Raw genomic sequence first — 21,078 nt, forward strand, 5'->3', positions numbered from 1 at the left:
GATGACCTCCAGGTGACCGAGAGGCCAAAGGAGACCCGGAGGAATCCCCCTGGGACTGAGAAAGGCCCTCTACCCGATGAGCAAGTAAAGAGACGGGTGAGTGAGAGCGGCTGGGGCTTTTTACATACTGGAATATTGTGTGTGTACTATAATCTCCTGTGGCAGAGGGGAGGAAAAAGGTGAAAGAGAGGAGGGGGGATTCCCAAGGGTCAAGAAGAGGTGGAGAAGAGAAGAGGAAGAAGGGGACACAGAAAAGTAAAATAAAAGGAAAAATAGCAAGGCAAGGCTGGGTTAACAAGCCATAGACATATGACTTACACTTGTATAAGGGGTCATAGAAAAAAACAAGACCCATAGAGGATATGAAGAATAAATGAATTAAAGGAGCAGGGCTCAAAGGGTCTCAAATGGGAACAATCAAGAAATATACTACTCAAGGAAATAGTACCCCAGAAAGGCACCAAGATACTAGTGAAAAGGGTGAAATGGAAATCAGCTTGGGAAGTAACCCTAGATTATCACTGGACATGATTAGCAGCTGTAGTCAACAAACGGTGGAAAGGCTGGAGAAAAACGAACCTGAGGGTGAACTACATGTACCAAATAAAAAAGAGATGACAGAAATGTTTCAAAGTCTGGAGAAAATGATAAAACAAGAAATGACATCTATTCGGAATGATTTGGGGCACCTGTTGCTGAGAGTGGAGGAAACAGAGGAGAAAGTTAAAAATCAGGCCCAAACCATTGTTAACCTAGAAAGGAAGATAATAAATATGGACTTTATTCAGAAAAAACTTCTTTATAGGATGGAGGTTCAAGAGAATAAAGAAAGAAGGAGTAATCTTAGGGTACGAGGAATCCCAGAGTCTGTAAAAGGGGAATCACTGTATGAACTAGTTAGTAAAATTCTAAACTCCATAATGGATAGAGCGGAATCAGAAGTGATTAATCTGGATGGAGTGTTCAGAACAGGAAAGCTCAAACAGATCATGGGGAAGGAGAGACCGAGGGATACAGTTGTTCAATTTCAAAAATCTGGGGACAAAGATAAGATTTGGAGGAAGATTAAAGGAAGATCAATAATTAAATATAGAGATTTAAATATCCAAATCTATGCGGACTTAACATCAGAGACCCTATGGAGAAGAAGATCCTTGAGACCTTTATTGGAACAAATGAGAAAGTAGAAGGTGCAGTATAAATGGGGAACCCCAGAATGCCTAATTGGATGGAGAAACGGAGTCACAGCCTATCTGATATTTCCAGAGGAACTGAGAGTCTTTTGTGAGAGATTGGACTTGCAAAGAATGGAAATAGAAGGATGGGAAGAAGAAAAAGGAGAATTAGAAGATATAAGAAAAGAGGACTGGCTGCGTGTTAGGGGAAGAAGAGGGGGCGGTTTGGGGCGGGGGAGAGAGGGAGGGGAGAAATAGAGACTCAAATTTTTTTTTTATTTTTTTTTTTCTCTCCCTTCCACTCTCCGCATCTCCCACCCACCTGTCAAGGTCCTACCTTTTCCCAGAGGTTATGTTACTCCATGTGCTGGCATCCATCTTGGATTTCTGCTGTGCATGATGGGAATCTTTTATGCCTTCAGGTCTCTGAGGTCCATCCCCCAGAGGGGTGTGGCTGAGTACATATAAGCCTGGGATCTGCACATGCTCTTTGCACTTGTGTCTTGTGTCTTTGTCTTGCTACAGCTCTGTGTATACGCTCGTGACTCTTCTGGTATTCTGACTCGGCTTGTGACTAAGACCATTCTCTGTGTTTCCCTTTGATCTGACCTTCCGTTGCTGAACCCGGCCCGTGACCTGTGATTCTCTGTCTACTGTTCTGTACTGTTTTGTCCCGTTGTTGTTGACCCGGCTTGTCTGACTACGCTATTGTCATTCTCACCAGCTACACGCCATTGGCGGCGGCCATTACCACAGCCGGGGTGTCTCGGGGGCCGCGACCTGGTTCCTGGCTGCGTCAAGTCCATCCCCACCATCAGGGGCCCTGGTGAAGGGCAGCCTGGGACTTAGACTCCGCGCCCTGAGGGACTTCGGTCTGTTGGTGGTGGTTGTTGTCAGCCAGTGCATTACCCTGCCACTAGGCCTACCTGTCCGTTCCACAGCCCTGCCCTGACATTACACAAGTACCATGAATCCTGACGGTGCAGGTACGCCTTCACTTCCAATGTTGGTCGCCAGACTGGATCAGCAGGATCTCCTGTTGGATCAGTTCGCTCAGGCGTTGCAAACTCTGCTGGCACGCACCGCGCACCTTACTCCTGGTGTTATTAGGCAGGTCGTCACTCCGGTGGTCGCTCCCACTGCTGTTCCGCTTGTTGCGCCTACCGCCGCGGCTGCTGCGGCACCCGCGGCGCCCAGAGGTATGACTGGTTCAGCCCCTCTTCCACAGCGCTTTGGTAGTGAGCCGAGTCAGTGTCGTGGGTTCCTCATCCAGGTGGGGATTTTCTTTGAATTAATACCCCACGCTTTTCCGACTGAGAGGTCAAAGGTGGGTTTCCTAATATCGCTACTCTCAGACAAGGCCTTGGCCTGGGCGAATCCCTTATGGGAGAGGAATGACCCAGTGATTCACGAATTTTCCGGTTTTGTCGATGCCTTCCGTAGGGTATTCGACCTACCGGCTCGCTCCGCCTCGGCTGCCAAACTGCTCATGTCTATGCATCAGGGTTCACGGACCGTGGCCGAGTACGCCATAGAGTTTCGTACCCTGGCAGCAGAGGTGGGTTGGAACAATGAGGCTCTGGTGGCTGCGTTTTCTCAGGGTCTTTCTGATGCATTGAAGGACGAGATCGCAGCCAAGGAATTGCCTGTGGAGCTGGAAGCACTAATTTCCTCCCTGATCCTGATTGATACCAGGCTCAGGGAGAGGCCTTCACTCAAGGAACGCCTGCAGAGGCCTTCCAATCGACTGGCACCTGCGTTTTCTGTCCCACCCATTCCTCCCTCTCCTCCCACACCTCCTGGGGATAGATTGTCTGGTGGTGAGCCCATGCAGCTGGGGTTTGCTCGCCTTTCCGAGGGAGAGCGGGCCGCTCGGCGTCGGGAGGGTCGCTGCCTGTACTGTGGTCTTGGTGGGCACTTTCGGCAGTCCTGTCCGGTCCGTCCGGGAAACGCTCGCACCTGAGATCCTGTCGGGGACAGATCTTGGGTGGAGTCTCCTCGTCCCCGGCGTTCCGCAGAGATAAGCCACTGATCACCGTTGTCCTCTCTTGGGTGAAGGGCTCGGTGACGGCCCAGGCGTTGGTAGATTCTGGGGCCGGCGGGTTGTTTATGGACAGCTCGTTTGCTGCCCAGCACTCCATTCCCCTGCAGGCTCGAGTTACCCCATTGGTTCTCAAGGCGATAGATGGCAGTCCCCTGCAACCACCGCAGGTTACCCACGAGACTATGCCAGTTGAAGTAGCTATTGGGGCTGTTCACAGGGAGTTGGCCTGTTTCCAGGTGATTTCTTCCCCGCACTATTCGGTGGTTTTGGGGTATCCCTGGCTCCAGATGCACAATCCAACCTTCAATTGGCAAACTGCCGAGATTCTCTCGTGGTCTCCACAGTGTGGGGCCGGGTGCATCCGTGGGCCGGTTAAGGTGTTGTGTGCCTCCTCAGACTCTGCGTTGCCCACTGATTATGGGGAGTACCAGGACGTGTTTGATAAGGTACGCGCTGGTGCCTTACCTGCTCATCGTCCTTACGACTGCGCCATATCCTTGCAACCCGGTGCCACTCCTCCACGTGGCAGGGTGTATCCTCTCTCGGTTGCGGAGAATAAGGCCATGGAGGAGTATGTTGCGGATGCGCTTTCCCGGGGGCACATTCGTAAGTCTACTTCCCCAGCAGGAGCGGGCTTTTTCTTTGTAAAGAAGAAGGGTGGTGAATTGAGGCCTTGCATTGATTATAGGGGTCTCAATCGAATCACCACTAAGAATGCATACCCGATTCCCTTGATTACTGAGTTGTTCGACCGCCTTAAGGGGGCAACAGTCTTTACCAAACTTGACCTTAGGGCGGCGTACAACCTCGTACGGATCAAACAGGGGGATGAGTGGAAGACCGCGTTTAACACCAGAACCGGTCACTACGAATACCTGGTGATGCCCTTTGGGTTGTGTAACGCGCCCGCAGTTTTTCAGGAATTCATAAATGATGTCCTTCGTGACTTGTTGCAGCAGTGCGTGGTAGTTTACTTGGATGACATCCTGGTTTACTCTGCCTCCATGGAGTCCCATATCCAGGATGTCAAGCAGGTGCTGCAACGATTACGTGAGAACGAACTTTTTTGTAAGCTTGAGAAGTGCGAATTCCATCTATCCCAAGTTGCCTTTTTAGGCTACATCATTTCTGCGGAGGGATTCTCCATGGACCCTCAGAAGGTTTCGGCGGTTCTGCAGTGGTCTCGTCCCAATGGTCTTCGGCCCATTCAGCGCTTTTTGGGTTTTGCCAACTACTATCGGAAGTTCATCAGGAACTTCTCCACGCTGGCAAAACCTCTCTCAGACCTAACCAAGAAGGGCAGTAATCCTCACGAGTGGCCATCCAAGGCCATCGTAGCTTTTGAGGCTCTGAAATCCACCTTCGCTTCGGCTCCGATACTGTCTCATCCCAATCCTGGATTGCCCTTCGACCTTGAGGTTGATGCATCCGAGACGGGAGTAGGCGCTCTCCTGTCTCAACGTCGGTCGCCCGATGGACCCCTACTTCCCTGTGGGTTCTACTCCAGGAAGCTTTCCTCTGCAGAGTGCAACTACCAGATTGGAGATAGGGAGTTGTTGGCAATCATTCTGGCTCTCAAGGAATGGAGGCACCTGCTCGAGGGCTCCGTGGTTCCGGTCCTCATTCTTACCGATCATAAGAACCTGACTTATCTTTCGGAGGCCAAAAGATTGACACCCCGTCAGGCCAGATGGGCCTTGTTCTTGTCGCGGTTCAACTATGTGGTCTCCTATTTGCCTGGTTCCAAGAATGTCAGGGCTGATGCATTATCGCGGCAATACTCTGAGTTGTCCAGGGAGGACTCTGAGCCAACCTCGTTCATACCTCCAGATCAGATCCTGGCTGCCATTCGTACCAGTCTGACTTCTCCCCTTGGGGAGCAGATTTTGGCGGCACAAACTGACGCTCCTCCCGAGAGACCGGAGGGTAGATGTTTTGTACCCGAGGGGTTGCACACCCGTCTGCTGCGTACCTACCATAACTCCAAAACTGCCGGGCATCCCGGGAGGAACCAGTTGTCTTGGGTCGTCTCTCTGTTGTTCTGGTGGCCAACTCTCCGTGCCGACATCGCCTCTTATGTAGCGGCATGTTCGATCTGTGCCCAGAATAAATCTCCACGGCATCTTCCAATGGGTCTTCTGCAACCCATTCCCAATGGGGAGCGTCCTTGGTCACACCTGGGCATGGAATTTATTGTAGACCTCCCTGTGTCTCGGGGTCATACGGTCATCCTCATGGTCGTCGATCGTTTTTCCAAAATGTGCCATTGTATTCCACTCAGGAAATTACCAACAGCGCAAGAACTGGCCACGGTCTTTTCCAGGGAGATTTTTCGCCTGCATGGGTTGCCCAAGGTGATTGTCTCGGACCGCGGGAGTCAGTTCGTGTCCAGATTCTGGCGCGCCTTCTGCTCCCAGTTGGGTATTAGTCTCTCCTTTTCTTCAGCCTACCACCCGCAGTCCAATGGGGCTGCGGAGCGTTCCAATCAGGCCTTAGAACAATTCCTTCGGTGTTATATCTCGGACCATCAGGACGATTGGGCCGATCTCCTGCCTTGGGCAGAGTTTGCCAGGAACTCAGCGGTCAACTCCTCCTCCGGGATGTCCCCCTTCATGGCCAACTATGGGTACCAACCCGCGATATTACCTGAGAGGTTCTCACCACAGGACATTCCGGCTGTGGAGAACCATCTTGCTGCCCTGCGTTCTTCATGGGGGCAGATCCAGAGGGCTTTGAGGGACTCGGCTCAGCGTCAGAAGTTCCAGGCTGATCGCAGACGGTTGACCGCTCCTTCATACCAGGTCGGCGATCGGGTGTGGTTGTCTACTCGTAACCTCAATCTTCGGGTGCCCACACCCAAACTAGCTCCCCGTTTTGTCGGTCCTTTTCGCATTCTCCGCAAGGTGAATCCGGTGGCCTATGCCCTTGCCCTACCACCTGGGATGCGGATCTCCAATATCTTTCATGTATCACTGTTGAAACCTCTGATCTGCAATCGCTTCACTACCTCTCTGCCTCGGCCCCGTCCCATTCGGGTTGACGGTCATGAGGAGTATGAGGTGAGCCGGATCCTGGACTCTCGATTGGTGCACGGCCGATTACAGTTCCTGGTTCATTGGCGCGGTTATGGTCCCGAGGAGCGTTCCTGGGTTCCTTCCGCGGATGTCCATGCTCCTGCCCTCCTCCACGCGTTTCATACCCGCTTTCCTCAGAAACCTTTTGTTGAGCCACGGAGGGGGAGGGGCCCTTGAGGAGGAGGTACTGTCAAGGTCCTACCTTTTCCCAGAGGTTATGTTACTCCATGTGCTGGCATCCATCTTGGATTTCTGCTGAGCATGATGGGAATCTTTTATGCCTTCAGGTCTCTGAGGTCCATCCCCCAGAGGGGTGTGGCTGAGTACATATAAGCCTGGGATCTGCACATGCTCTTTGCACTTGTGTCTTGTGTCTTTGTCTTGCTACAGCTCTGTGTATACGCTCGTGACTCTTCTGGTATTCTGACTCGGCTTGTGACTAAGACCATGCTCTGTGTTTCCCTTTGATCTGACCTTCCGTTGCTGAACCCGGCCCGTGACCTGTGATTCTCTGTCTACTGTTCTGTACTGTTTTGTCCCGTTGTTGTTGACCCGGCTTGTCTGACTACGCTATTGTCATTCTCACCAGCTACACGCCATTGGCGGCAGCCATTACCACAGCCGGGGTGTCTCGGGGGCCGCGACCTGGTTCCTGGCTGCGTCAAGTCCATCCCCACCATCAGGGGCCCTGGTGAAGGGCAGCCTGGGACTTAGACTCCACGCCCTGAGGGACTTCGGTCTGTTGGTGGTGGTTGTTGTCAGCCAGTGCATTACCCTGCCACTAGGCCTACCTGTCCGTTCCACAGCCCTGCCCTGACACCACCCCCTTCTGAAAATAGGGTATTTCTTCTGGACTGATTTCATCTTTTTTTTTTTTTTCTGAGTCAAATTTTTAGAGAGAGGTAAACTGGGGAGGATGGAGGAGAGGTGAGCCGCCCATGGGCGGAGGTCAACCCCAAAGTCTTAAATCAAGGGTGGGAATGATCCCACAAATTATTAGTAGGCACTTTACAAGCCTAAAAAGGGGTGGGGGGAAAGGGGGGAGGGAGGGGACGAGAGTTGGGTGGGAGGGAGGGAAGGGAGGAGGTATTGGGTCAATACTCTGCATGACAGAAGGGATAAAGAGGAAGAGGCAATCTGGAAGAGAGATGGAGTTAATTGGGAATGATGGAAGAAATACAGTTTATAACCTATAATGTGAACGGGTTGAGTTGTCCAGGGAAGAGATTTAGGTTGTTTAATGAGTTACATCATAGGGCTACGTCAGTGGTATTTTTATAGGAGACGCATTTTGAGATAGAGGCAAACGTGAAATTGAAATCCAAACACTACCCAACATGGTACTATGCAGATTCTCCAATTAAAAGAGCAAAAGGGGTTGCAATAGGTTTTGCAAAGAATATGAGATTTGAGCTGGAGGATAGAAGAACCGACCCGGAGGGGGGGGGGTTTATTCTTAAAAGGTAGACTCCAGGGGACTGAGTGTACTTTAGCCAATATATACTGCCCTAATAAAAACCCGGAGATGTATATGAAAGGTCTGCTGAAAAAATTAATGGAATTTAAAAAAGGGCGCCTGATAGTAGCTGGAGACCTAAATTTCTGTATGGACCCACAAAAGGATAATACCTCTTCCGTGCAAAGAGAGGGGAGTAGGTCTCTGAGAGCTCTGAAAAAAGTGATGCATGAATATCAACTAGTGGACACTTGGAGAATAAAGCATATGAAAGACAGAGACTATACCTTCTTCTCTAATGCACACGAGATATACTCGAGATTAGATTACATCTTAATAGACCATCAACTTATATATAATCTGGTTAAAATTGACATAGAGACAAGGACGTTCTCGGACCATGCTCCGGTTGTAATGAAAATGGGATGGGGAAGAAGGTGGACGGGAGGATTAGGGTGGAGATTAAATGAGGGTCTTCTTCTGGATGAGGATGTAGTTCAGAAAATCGAGAAAGAGATTAAGGTATACTTTAAGGAGAACGAAACAGAGGAAGTATCGATAGCTACAGTCTGGGAAAGCCATAAGGTATTCATAAGAGGAATCTTGATTGCGGCAGGAGCAAGGAAGAAAAAGGAAAGAAGAGAGAGGGTCAGTGGGCTCTTAAAAGAAATATTGGACTTGGAGCAGATCCATAAGAAGAAAATAACAAAAGATACGAGACAGAGGTTATCGGATAAAAAAGATGAGCTAGAGAGGTTGATGGATGAGGAGAAGAGAAGAGTATACAACAGGGTTTTGAATGAGAGATATAGATGGGGAGACAGACCAGGAAGATATCTAATGAGAGCTTTGAATAAAAAGAAAAATAGGAATTATATAGAAAAGATAAAAAGTTCAAAGGGGGAGTTGGTCCACTCAAATAAAGAGATTATTAAAGTGTTTACGGAGTATTACAAAAAGTTATATAATATTAGCCCCCAAGGCCCCCTAAAAGAAGCCCAAGAGGGAATTAATGAAAAAAAGATGACATACTTAAAAAATGCGGGATTACCAAAACTAAGTGAAGCACAGTTGAACTCCCTAGATGCAGAAATCTCCCAGGAAGAAATTAAAACAGCATTAAGAAGCACAGGGGGGGGGAAAAAGTCCAGGCCCGGATGGATATACAGTTAAGTACTATAAGAAATTTAGTGAAGTACTGCTACCCAAGTTGGAGAAATATATGAATGCTATGGGAGGTGGGATGGAAGTGAGGAGAGAATCCCTACAGGCCCATGTAGTACTTATACACAAGGAGGGAAAAGATCCATCTCAGTGCTCCAGCTACAGACCTATCTCATTATTGAACACAGACACTAAACTGTATGCAAAGGTGTTAGCAAACAGGTTGAGGGATCTGATGCCTGAATGGATCCATGGAGACCAGGTGGGCTTTGTACCGGGGAGAGAAGGTAGAGATAACGGCTTGAGAAACCTGATGCTTATTCAGAAAAGTAGAAAAGGGAAAGCCCCGGTGGTACTCTTGTCAATTGATGCAGAAAAGGCATTTGATAGAGTGGATTGGGGCTTTATGATGGACAACTTAAAAGTGCTGGGGATAGGTGATAGAATGCGAGAGTGGATAAGTAAATTATATAGGGAGCCTACTGCAATCATCACGGTAAATGGGGAGAGATCAGAACCCATCGGAATGTCTAATGGTACAAGACAGGGCTGCCCACTGTCCCCTCTGCTATATGTATTGTCACTTGAACCTCTGTTGTCAATAATAAGAAATAGTGGATCGGTAAAGGGAATTCAGATAGAATCCATAGAACATAAAGTAGCGGGCTTTGCGGACGACTTATTGTTCTATGTGGTGAATCCCCGAATAACTCTCCCAAATATAATGAAGATACTGAAGGAGTATGGTGAACTATCAAATTTAAAAATTAATCCAACGAAAACAGAGATCCTGAATATTAATATACCAAAGAATGAAAAAGAAAAACTACAAAAAGAATTCCCCTTTATATGGAGAGAAAAAGAGATAAAATACCTAGGAATAAAACTCACTGCCTCATCTAAGCATTTGTATAGATTAAACTATATCTCTTTGATAAATGAGATCAGGGAAGATTTAAAAAGACTAGAAGGAGGAAATCCATCCTGGATAGGACGTATAAACCTAGTCAAAATGGTAATTATGCCTAAAATACTGTATAGATTTCAAATGGTACCAATTAAAATTCCAGAAGCCTTCTTTAAGATAATGAAAAAAATGTTAACAAGATATATTTGGAAGAATAAAAAACCCAGAATAGCATATGAAACATTGAGTAGGACTAAAGAGAAAGGGGGATTGGGCCTACCAGATGTCAAGAGATACTATAAAGCAGTGGTTTTAGCAAGAATATATGACTGGACATTTAACCATAAGGGGAAAAGTTGGGTAACAATTGAAAATAATCTTAGTGGCAATAGATTGAGTAAGATGATATGGGTCCCACCACAGTTCAGGGGATTTAAAGAAAGCACAAGTATATACACTTTAAATGTCTTTAGGGTATGGGACAATTTACACAAAAATATGAAATGGGAATTTAATTCTATCTTAATGCCTCTCACAAATTCTGAGTACTTCCCCCCGGGAAAGAATAAGGTATCAGGAAGATGGTTTAGAAAGGAGGATACCCAATTGAGAGATGTTTTGGTGGAGGGAGAATTGAGATCACTTAAAGAGTTAATAGAGAAGAAGGGAGATATTTTTATTAGAATAGATGAGTGGAAATATCATCAATTGAAAAGTTTTATTGGAAAACATACTCATTTATATGACCCTCTGGACATCCAAACTCTTCTGAATATCCAAAAAACAATCTAATTATTATCCATAACAAGCTTACTTAAAGGAAGATAATTCCAAAACTCCCGGATTGTCTTGCTTTTTACCACATATCAAACTATATTTTTCACACATGCACACATTGTTGTTTAATAACTCTTACGAGGTTGGAGGATCTGAGGAGGACAAACCCATAACCACAGACTTGTAGCTTGACTCGGGCCATGTTCAAAATTCTCCAACATCCAATAAAGGAAGCAAATATCTAATTATAGAGAGAAAAATACTCCCGGCTAAATGCAATACTGAAAATTCCCAAGCAAGGGCAGCTATCAGCAAGAATTGACTGTCTTATGGAACCTAATTTTACCATCAGTGGTTCTGTATTGATGGATTATTTATTTGTAATATGTTTATAATACGTACCATTATAGCTTTTTCATAAAAACGATGCCATTACTGCCAGAAGGACATATAACACTATTTTATCCTAGCTTAACCACTTCAAAACTGAGCCAATTATGATGTTTTTCACATAAGGTAAAACTTGCATTTTTTTTTACTAGAAAATTACTTAGAATCCCAAAACAGTATATATGTTTTGGAAGCAGAGACCCTAAAGAATAAAATGGTCTTTGTTGCAATTTGTTTATGTCACATAATATTTGTGCAGCCATTTTAGTGAACACAAACACAAAATATTACCCATATTTGGAAAAATATAAAAGATAATGTTATGCTGAGCAAATAGATACCTAACATGTCACACTTTAAAATTACACATGTCCATGGAATGGTGACAGACTACGATACCTAAAATTTTCCATAGTGCACACTTTAAAAGCTTTTACAAGTTACCAGTTTAGCATAAAACAGGAGGTTTTGTGTTATAATTATTACTCGCACTCTGACATTTAAGGTGACATCTCTGGTGGTGTGATCACTGTTTACATATGCATGCTGGACCTACATATGCATTTGCATTTGTATGTGAGTACAGGGGGACAGAGATGCTTTAAATTTTTTTTTTGTAGTTCTATCATTTACTTTATTTAAATGTATTGGATGTCACTGCCTATTTAATTTCTTTATGATCACTTTTATTGCTATGCAAGGGATGGACAACATCCCTAGCATGGGCAGTGATAGACGCTATACAATCCAGTAACCTTTTTTCTGTGTTCTCCAACCCACACATACAGCAGTGGTCTCAGGCTCCCAGATAGCCCAGGAATGATGGCAGGCAGGGGCAAGGAGGGGGACCCCCTTCCATGCCTTGTAGAAGTGATTGGGCTGATATAGAGCCGCTTATACCATTTCTACGTTAAAACCCAGCACTGGCTAAAAATGTTGGTACTTTGATCAGCCATTATCTCGCTACAGCCAATACAACCACTTCAACCTGAGGACTTACATGTATATCCTAAGGGTGTGAAGTGGTTAAGGATATAAAATGATGTTGACCAAAAATTACAATAAATAATGTGTGTTTTTTAACACAAGTGAAACTGATAATAATATGCATTTTAATATTCTAGACAATATTATTATTATTTTCTTTTAATGGTCTATTCTGCCTTTTATGGACTATGTTTATGTAGAGCAATTATGTGGTTTTAGTAAAGTTTCCCTTGGGTTCCCCTGGTTATCACCGGGCCAATGATATTGCCAGATTGACCATCAATATAACAAATCCTGTCAACTGCCCATCCATATTTTACCCAGGTGACTATAGTATGTTCTATTTGAACATATTGTACTAGGTATCCTCTTTTTTTTATGTCTGGCCCTCACCATTGACAGGTGTCAGTTAATGCCAGCTAATATTTTTTCTAGTATCTACTTGATAGACTATTTTTATTTTTGACAGAACATTTCTTTGTAATAAAACACTCAAGTTTATTCACTATATACAGTAGGGCCACAAAAATTGAAAACTGAAGAATGCACTTACCCAAGGATACATCCGTACATCCAAATGTATAGAAAATGTCATGTAAAGCAATATAACAAAACATAACCTATAGTTATTATGCTTATTATATAAAAATAATTACCTATTTACATAGGGTATTATCATAAATAAACTAACCTCTTCCCAGTCAGGATCTGTAACTCCCCCCCACAGCATGCAGCCTCATGATGGGGGTATGTTTATAAACCCTTTTTATAGCCACCAGCTGACACTAGTGGAACTAGTGGCTCTCAATCCAGGAAAAGTGACTGAGTTTGCTTCAAACATCCAATCATGTTCAAGGGACTTAATGGTTAGTTTTTCCTTGCATGATTGGAGGATGTCAGCTCACACAGACTATGCATCAATTAAATCAGGCTCAGGTTCACTTAAACATACTTACTTTTGTAAATCCAAGCCCTAATGTCAAACTGAAAAGTGTTATTTCAGCATTTATTTGTAGAGTTTCCCATAGAAGCTAAAGCTATATTCAGTACTATTCTTCTTGATCTATTAATTGATTTTTAGAATTATTGGCCCACTCTTTTCATGGCCATAGATATACAGTATATGGCTTCCATATTTCCTGAATCATGTGACTTGTGACATCAGCAAAGAAAGGAGATATAAGATATAATTTATCAAAATAAATGCATTATAGTTACAGAAGAAACACACTTACAACATGTTTACCAATTTTTTTATGTGTATGAGGAACGTACAGCCAACTTAATTCTGCTAGGTTCATTCCCAGTTAGGGGTGTAGTATATTGTTGTTATTATTTTGAATGTTTGCAGCACATTATTGCATATCTGTGTGGTACAGTTTAGTGCACCAAATCACCACATTGTTAAATACCCCAAAGCATGAAATTCTCATTCCTCCTATTGCCAAAGCTGCTAATAAAGTTAGGGCTATAACCAAAGCATCAGGCAGGTCTTAAGGGAAAGGCAGAACTTTTGCACACACAACTAATAGAGGAGGAGGAGCGGGGGTTGGGGGGGGGGGGTAGGTTCTGCATCTGCAAATGAAAAAATTAAACTATATGATTCACTCTTCTAAGTAAGAAATGAACACCATGGACAATAAGGTATCCAGGTGGGACCATTGGCTGAAACATGCATAGTACATCTGATTTGAATTTCACAATAAATCAGCCTCCTCTGTCCCTTTGAAAATGCAGTCTGCTTTAGCTGCTGACATAGATTGCATCGAGTCTGTACAATCCTGGCTTTGTATGTGAAACAATACTCTGTAATTCTGATTTCCTGATTAAAACCTGGATTACTTCTCACTCAGAATATGTGGCCTAGTAAGAATGCCTAAAATCTGTGCATGCAGTTACTGCAACATGTGGCCTTTTTGCTGTCTTTTTCAGTTAAATAAATATTCTCTAATGTTGATTTTTAAATTAAAGGTTGATTAGTGTCTCTCCTGTTCAACATGCTGCATAGTATGAGTGCTTAAATACTGTGCACATAGCCATGGTAATATTTTGCTGTTTTTGTTTTTCAGTGAATTCTGTTAATGTTTTAATTAAAAATTGCCCTTTGTGTCCTGTTCAATATGCAGCCTAGTGCCCACAGTTACTACAATATTTTGATTAAAATCTGGCTGGTTTGTGTGAGCCCTGTTTAATACACAGCCTATTACAACTGCTTAAATACGAGCACACTACAATAGTTTGGTGGCTTTTTGTGGTGAAATAAATACACATTAATGTGATTTTTTTAATATAAGAAAGCAGGTGTGTGTCTTGTTTAACATTTTAGTTTCTTCGTGTAGTTTTTTTTTCAATATTTTGATGGCTTTTTCAATGAATATACTGTAATATTATTTTTTTTAATCTTTTTTTTAATCTAATTTTGCTTTAAAAAAAAATAAATAAACAGCTGGCTGGTTTTTGTCCTGTTCATGGGACTGTACAAGTGATTTGATATAGTACATGCAGTCACTACAGAATGTTGGGGCCATTTTCAGTGAAATATATACACTTGTACACTATACATGTTTATTTGTTAATTGTATACTGGCTGGTGTTTGGCCTGATCAAAATAGTACTAGCACTTAAATACAATGTTTTGGGGGCTATTTTAGTGAAATAAAGATACTGTACACTTGATCACTACAGTATATTATTGTTTTTTGTCAGTGAGAAAATATACTGTAATGTTAATTTTTGTATCAAAAGCTGGCTGGTGTGAGGCCTATTCAAAATATAGCTTAGTACAAGTTCTTAAATACTGTGCACATAGTCACTACAATATTTTGGTGGATTGTTTGTACATCCTAAGGATGATTTTTAAACTAAAAGCTGATATATGTCCCTCTTTTATAAAAATCATCATAGTAAAAGTGCCTAAATACTGTGTATGCTGTCAGTATAATATTTTGCTTTCTATTACATTGTACGATTGATTATTTAATTTAAATCTGGCGTAGTGTGTCTCCTTTTCAAATATGGCCTAAATAAAGTGCTGAAATGCTGTGTATGGAGTCAGTATAATATTTGTTGAGTTTTTGATTACAAGCTGTATGTTGTTTTCTTGTGCAATTGCAGCCAGCTACTTGTGTAGCAATATTTATTGCTGTTTTCTGTGAAATAAAACACTCTAAGTTGATTTCTTGATTATAAACCTACATTTTGTCTCCCTGTGAAACTGACCCCTAGTAAAATATGCTTGCATGTTGTGCATGAGGTCTGTACAATAGTTATGAATGTATTCTCTAAAATAATACACTGTTTTAATGATAAACATATCTGGTCTCGCCTTCCTACATTGCAGCTTAATAAAACTGCTTATGGACTGCACAATATTTCCAGCTATTCTTTGTGAATTAATACACTGTAGATTTTAGTTCTTGATTACACCTGCCTTTTCTTTTCCTTTTAAAGTTTGGCCAACTAAATCTGTTTGTATAGTATTTGTTGAGTCTGTACAATATTTTTGGCTCCTTTCTCTAAAAAAATACACTCAAAGGTTTGTTTTTTGATAAAACCTTCCCCATCTCTACCTCTTAAATTGTGAATTATTATGTTTGTGCATTGACTGTACAATATTTCCAGCTATTATTTGTAAAACAATATAATTTAATTAGGGTTTTTTTTCATTGAAACATGCCACATCTTTCACTTTGAAATCGCAACCAAATAAAGCTCCATGTAATTATTTTTTTTTTTTGCAATTCTAAACTTAGAATGCACTTTTTTATTTGATGGCTTCAATAAGGAAAATCCCTTCTTTGATCTGGCTTAAAACTCAGTTGAATGTGGTAAATATTTCCTGTTTTCTAATCATTGGGTTCCAAAAGTGAGATTTCCAACTCCTTTGGATCATCAATGTCCACATTTCCTGTTATGCTATCAATACCCACCATATTGTCAGAAGATTCTAGGGATGAAGTTGAGGGCAGATCTGTAGTTTTTACACACCTGTGTAAGGCCAGTGTCTAAGATGTGGGCTATATCTCTATGACTCCCTAAAAAATGAACTATAAAATATAAAAGTTAACTCCACTAGGATAAAGATCTCATCACGTCGCACCATTCTTTTTTCCTCTTCAATGGTGATAGACTGCTGCAGCATGGTCAACATGGATTTCTGACATGTGGTTGTATCACATATCAGGCAGTTGGCAAGCAATTTGTTTTGCTGCTGCATTTCAGCCAAATGTTTGCAGAGCTCATGCCCACCTAAATTGTCTGCACACTCTTCTTGCTTGCTGCAGGATATCCTGGAAGCCAGGGTATCTCACCAGGAACAGCAGCACCACTACGTCCAGGACATGCCCCAGCAAAGGTACATGTGTATTAACTTTTTCTGCTAAAGGGTGGCCAACAGGTTGTTGCCATTGTTACATACAACAACCACCTCTACCTATCTTCCCCTGAAAAGAACTTCCAGAGTCTCTGGTTCCTGTCCCCCAGACAAACTAGATGCAAAATAGCATGTAAGCATTTTACTTGGGCTGTTGCACTAGGGATAGTTGAGGGGGCACTGGTGATTTTGAGGAGCTACCAAATGAGGCAATTTAGGACAAGGGGAAAAGCTGACTGCACTGTCACTGTCACCAAGGTGCAGGACATGGGGTGCCACAATGAAATTCAGCCCCATCTTGCATCCTTCTGAGTCAGCAGAAAAATTTCCTGTGTGTCACAAAGGGTAATGGCAGTGACATTATTATTTTTACATATAAAAATAATATTTTTAAACAGACTACCTGATATCCAAGTTTTTGGCAGTACAATAATGCCAGCAGCATTCATAGAGTCAGGCAGTGTATTTAATCATAGGGATTCATTAAGGACTTTCTAATAGTTCCCATAGCAGTATATGACCTTACTGTTTATAAACCTCAGATGGGAGACCATCCATGCACACAGCTCTGAGGTGGATGCAGACATAGCAAAAAGTAACCCAACACAGAGGATTGGTCTCAGTGCCCATCTGAACGAGCCCTAAAAGTATAACGCAAGTTTTTTTTTCAGGGTAACGCACTGCATTGTCCTAAAAGTTTAGCGAAATGTAGAAGGCACAAAAACACTTAGAAAATACAACTCCACATTCCCCTTACTCCCAGTTATTCTCAAAATATTCAAAATAAAGTCATTAATTATGTGTTTAGTAGAAATTGACTAGTGTCAGGACTAGTGTCAATACACAAGCACTTGAATAGGCACCAAATTGAAAGAGCTCTTCAGCATAAACCCTTTTTTTTACCTTAATTGATGCTGACAGCATCCTTGTGGTCTGCAAAAGGATTGTGCACATCCTACCTCATATCTGATATATCTGTGGCCTCAAGCAATACAGGGTCAAGTCTGACAAATTGCTTCATATGCTTACCTTATGGCATATTAGTCAAGTGAAGGGTCAGCATGGGACCACACTGAGGGGGGCCATGTATAGGCTTGAACCTCACCCTAAGTCTCCTATCCCCTACTTTTGACTCCAGCAGCATCCATGGCCAGGCAGGTGTCCGTTCCACATCTGCTGGAGCAGAAAATAAAACTGTCTCCAAATCATTCCCATGCCCAGTGTCTCAATGCCAGTTTGCCAAAACCAATGGGCTTTACAGATGCTCTCATTCTACTTGTTTATGGCTTGTATTGCATCACAGTGGCCATTATGCAGCCACAATATTTTTTTTCCAGAAGGCCATGCCTCTCTTCACCGGTATGTGCAAGGTAATATCTCTGTTTCAGTGGACCACACACTACACTGCCTGACTCTATGAATGGTCTTAGCATTATTGGACTGCCAAAAACTTGAATATCAGGTAGTCTGTTTACAAATATTATTTTTATTCATAAAAATAATAATGTCCCTACCATTTCTCTTTGCGTCTGGTTTGCACTACACCTGCTCCTGCTTTGAAGCATATGATCTGTTCTTGAGGTATGTAAATTGCATTTATGTTTCTCCGCTCTTGACACAGGTGAAGTGGAATTCTCATTTCGGTGCACTGTACTTGTTTACTGTATAATTTTTTTTTGCTGTATACTACCCGATTTATTGAAAAATGAAGAATGCATAAAAAAAATAAAATGCCATTAGCCAATCTCTCAGCTGGGTGTGCGTGGTTGGGAAAGGTGCTGCAGAATGTGTGGCCAGGGTTTTTAGCTCACAGATGACAATGAAGTCTAGGAAAAGACAGTGGTGGCAAGTAACCACAAGGAGGAACTATGACAGGTTCAGTAGCATATCTCACTTTTATACCAGCAAGGGGTTTTAGCCTCACTGGCTTTGCTTCCACTGACTAGGCTTCAGGTATTGTCAGTGTCATCAATATTGTCAAATGAGCAATTGTGATGCACATTGTCATGGTTTACTATTGATTGCCTACATGTTGTTTAGATTTACCATTTGCTGCCAAAATATTGTAATGATTGTAATGATTGCCCATTTGTTGCCTGAATATTGTTATGATTGTCCACATGTTGCCCACTTATTGTCATGATCGCACATTTGTTGCCCAAATAGTGTTACAATTGCCAGTTTGCTGCCCACATACTACAAGAAATGCTCATGTGTCTCTCATATATTACAGTGTTTCTTGTATATTGGCTGCGTATTGTTACAATTTACTATTGCCTGCATATTTATTGTGATTGTTCATTTGTAGCTGATGTATTGTTAGGCTTGACATTTTTTGCCTGTCTTGTAAAGTTGCCTCTGTTTAGGTAGGACAAATGTACTACCTTTTAATTTGCTTCACTATCAAACCACACCACTTTGATTCATATGTATCACACTCTATTAAAGCCTTTCATTTTATTTTTATTTATTTCTATAAACATTGTTTAGATACAGAACATGTTCACTCCCATTTCTTTTCCAGCTATTATGTGTACTATATTTGTTTATTTCATGACTTTGATATATGGGGATGGTGTGTTAAAAATAACTTACCCCAGATGTCAAACACGCTAGGTGTGCCATGGCATACCATAGTGGGTTATATAGTGATGGTGCTCTAAGTCTTGTTCATTACCTCCCTGAGATTAGAGTTCCATAACTGTATATACAGTATCACCTACCACCTACTAGGTAATACCAATTGTTCTAGTTCTTCTGCACTTAAATTTTCATTATACATAATTAGTTCTCTATATTATTGCTATCATTATTATTTTGAGTAATTTATATAGAACCAAAATATTTGCAGCACTTTATAGTCTTTAATATCATTACTATTTGATGTTGTACAATACATTATGTAATGCTTTTAGATAACAAAGTAGCTTTCTGGCATAGACATTTAGTTTTCCCTCAGCAGAATTATCATATTAATGATGATGAACACTATAATGATGTGGTTCATTAATCTGAATGTCTGTAGATTCACTTTGTTTACCCCAGAGCCATACATATCTCATTTACTGTTAACTAATACACAGAAAATATAAGCCATATATCATTTTAAAAACATTGTTAATAAATACACAAAGATAGAAGAAAAACATGTTCCTCCTTAAACAATGCCTAAATGCATTTTTTTTACCTAATTATGAACGTTTTTAACAACACATTAAATCTGATCAAATTATTATCCTATAAAAGATAATGGTATTTTATTGTAAAAAGATACACACAGTAGTATACATCATGTTTCCTCTGAGATCTCTAAAAGGCAAAAACCCGTATATAAGTGCCAATCAAAAGACAGCTGAACCCAAGATAATTAAGATCCCATCTACTGTATGTGTGCAGCCATTCCAGTATATGAATGAATCTGCACAGGGACCTAATGCACTATAAAAACTGGCTAATGACATTTTACCAGCACTTGTAAAATTTATTTGCTAAATGATATTGTAATGGACTTGGGTTGAATGATAACAAGAGTAGCAAGGCTATATAACTATTCAAGAAGATCTAAGAATATTGTGTAGCCATTAAAGGAAGACTACAGCGGTTTTGGGTCAATGTTACATTGTTGTTTAAAAGTTGATTAGTTTTTAAACTGATGTCAAATATATATATATATATATATATATATAGACACATAAATATATATATATATATATATATATAGACACATAAATTACATATATATATATATATATATATATATATATATATATACACACACACACACACATATATACAGTATACACACACACATATATACAGTATACACAACAGAGTAACAGATAAACATTTAATGCATACCAAATGATTATCTGATCACAACTGGTTATCCAAATGAACATCTAAACAAACTCTCCCTACCTTTGCTTTTGTGTAACCTCCAATGGACGAATGGAGCTATTCCATAGTGATTCCACTGATTTGTTTACTTGTATGTGTCATTTTTATCTTGAGTTTAGCTGGCCATACACTGATACTTTTTTTTCAATCAACCTGCAACCTGAACAAAAAAACAATCAGCAGGCTCTTCCATCCACACTGTGGCCTCTCAGGGCAGTCAAAATACCCAGACAGCGGCTGTATTTGTTTGGATACAGCGGCTGTTCGGCCGACAATTTTCTACCTGACTCCATCAATTTTTCTGCCAAGCAATATCAGATGACAGGGCCACCTACTAATTTAAATTTCAGGTGGTTTATCAGGAACCACCTGAAATTCAAACAGTGTAAGTCAGCTTTGTATACATATAAATCGTATTGCATATAAATATAGCACTGTGTATATAAATCAATCCAATAAACACTATATTGCCAAAAGTATTGGCATGCCTGCCTTTACATGCACATGAACTTTAATGGCATCCCAGTCTTAGTCTGTAGGTTTCAATATTGAATTAACCCACCCTTTACAGCTATAACAGCTTCAACTCTTCTGGGAAGGCTGTCCACAAGGTTTAGGAGTGTGTCTATGAGAATGCTTGACCATTCTTCTAGAAGCACATTTGTGAGGTCAGGCACTGATGTCAGACGAGAAGGCCTGGCTCGCAGCCTTCGCTCTAATTCATCCCAACAGTGTTCTATCGTGTTGAGGTCAGTACTCTGTGCAGGCCAATCAAGTTCCTCCATCCCAAACTTGCTCATCCATGTCTTTAGGACCTTGCTTTGTGCACTGATAA

The 21,078-nt window shown here is 41.9% G+C and overlaps 1 long non-coding RNA gene across 1 annotated transcript in view; it reads right to left on the reverse strand.

Moving 5' to 3' along the window:
- LOC149468477 (uncharacterized) overlaps positions 1–20,375 on the reverse strand; it is a 52,888-nt gene extending 32,513 nt beyond the window's left edge. The window contains exon 1 of the long non-coding RNA XR_016311708.1: positions 20,265–20,375. This is a non-coding gene — a long non-coding RNA (uncharacterized LOC149468477). The remainder of the gene's footprint in view (positions 1–20,264) is intronic.
- Between the last annotated feature and the right edge of the window lie 703 nt (positions 20,376–21,078).

This window comes from Staurois parvus, unplaced genomic scaffold, assembly GCF_062004578.1.
Source record: "Staurois parvus isolate SC_StPar_1 unplaced genomic scaffold, SC_StPar_1.0 ptg000086l, whole genome shotgun sequence".
NCBI classification, from domain to species: Eukaryota; Metazoa; Chordata; class Amphibia; order Anura; family Ranidae; genus Staurois; species Staurois parvus.